This window comes from Ochotona princeps, chromosome 8, assembly GCF_030435755.1.
Source record: "Ochotona princeps isolate mOchPri1 chromosome 8, mOchPri1.hap1, whole genome shotgun sequence".
Taxonomy (NCBI): Eukaryota; Metazoa; Chordata; class Mammalia; order Lagomorpha; family Ochotonidae; genus Ochotona; species Ochotona princeps.
In genome coordinates, this window is record NC_080839.1 from 70,676,949 (window position 1) to 70,679,081 (window position 2,133).

Genomic DNA, 2,133 nt, shown 5'->3' on the forward strand with positions numbered 1-2,133 from the left:
ACACAAGAAATGTGTGCTGACAGATGAACAGATATACGGCACCTTCTTGAATGGTCTGGGACATCTCCCAGGATGGGCACGTCTTCCTGGGAGGGACCAATTCAAAGTTCTTCCCCATTTCTGAGATGTACCAGTCAAGTGCTATTTATTATCAGCGTGGGATTACATGATAAGGGCTACAGTGAGAAATGGCTGCTCTGGACATTGGCCAAATGTCATTTAATGCCTCTTTCTCTCACATTCACTTCTATTCTCCAATCCTCCTCCTCTTCCTTCTCTTTCTGCCTCCCACCCTTGTTCTCTAAATCTGTCAGTGGTGTGAGCACTGACTTAACTAAAAAATGATGATATCAATTTGGTCCTGAAATTTATTGCCTTTCACTGAGTTTCTCAGTTCCACTGGGAAGGATTTATCTATGAATGGCACAGTGTGGTGATGGCCAAAACTGTCCACACTGACTTTATGTCATTAAGATCATCATTGAGAATCGCCATTGTGGGGTTGGCATTGTGATACAGAAGGTTAAGCTGCTGCCTAAGATGATGCCAGCATCTTAAACAAGCAACAGTTTGAGTCTGGGCTGCTCTACTTCAGATCTACTTCCTGTTGTTGCCCCTAGGAAAGCAGCAGCAGTTCTGACAAGTTATCAGCTCCCTGCCACCAACATAGGACACCTGGTTGAAGTACCAGGCTCCTACCTTCAGCCTGGTCCAGCCCTGGCTAATGTAGGCATTTGAGGAATGAAACAGTAGATGAAAAGCTGTGTGGTGTATGGGGGACTAAGAATTGTTCCCTCTCTCTGTAACAATGCCTTTTCAATGAATAAAATAAACATTTTAATAATGAGGTGCCATTTGTTTTGAGGTACCATGATGAATTTGTACCAGGAACTACCTATGTGTTTTGCATGTAATACTTCATATAATCCTCCTAACAATGAGAAAGTTGTAACCCCTATCTTCATCTTACTGATAAGGACCCAAGACTTTTACAAGATTCTATAAAGTTTTTACGTTACTTTGTTTTGTCCACTTTCTATCCCCCAGGCAACATTTCTTACATAAATAGTGATTTAGATGGTAAAAAATAAAGTGCATACAAAATATTTTTATGATGTGGTTCAAAAGGCCTGCTTCCTAACTTCAGCCCTCACGTGGAGTTTATCAGAAATCTGTAGCAGTAAGGCTGGGATTAGAATTATAGAAAAGGAGGTCTAACCATAACTGGACAAAAAGTTGAAGTATAATTCAGGAAACCCATTTAATCTGTTTCGGTTTTAGTGCTGAGCAGAAAAATAATGGATTGGATTGGGTCATTTTTAAGGACACTCACTATTTGGAAATTCTATGAGCTATCCCTTATCAAGAAAGCCTTATTTTTATGAGGAGATATGCTTTATCTTGATAGCAAACAGCATGATTTTTCAGCTGAATGATTTTTTTAATTGAGCTACACTTAAAACAAAATGAAGCCATGACTGAATAAAACAGCAGCCTGGATGATCTAACTATAAACATGGGAAGCTCAGGGCACAGGATATGTTACTGACAGTGTGCCCAGAGCTTTCACTAGTACTTCATCATTGATTCTGAGATAAGTCAAGAAGTTAGGTTCTGAGAGACAGGATCTGTCTTCTCAGCCAGCTTCTAAGTTTATAAGCTGCACAGCAGGGATGTGGGCCATATTGCCTGAAGTCTGTAAGCTGAGAGCTGATGTCAGAGTTCCATCTTTGTTCATTCATTCTGAGACCATTCAGGAACCCTAAGCCGACCTACCCTGAGGCTAACACACTCCCCACCCTTTCTGGAATCTTCTGAAAAGAATAAGATACAACACTGCTTTCTGGACTGCCAGAGGTAGAAGAGATCTTAAAATACCACAGCGCCTAGAGCTCTGTCGAAATTAACAGTCAGTACTTACTCCCATAAAGGTTATTTGCATTTTTTAAAAAAAAAGATGCATGTTTGAGGGAGGGGTGGGGGGATTCCCAGAGCCTATGAAACTGTCACATAATGCAAAATAATTAATAAATAAATAAATAAATAAAATGCCTGGGAAAACTAAAAAAAAAAGATGCATGTTCGAAATCTACATAAAAATGAACTCCATGGCTTGAACAGAGAGAGGGAAGA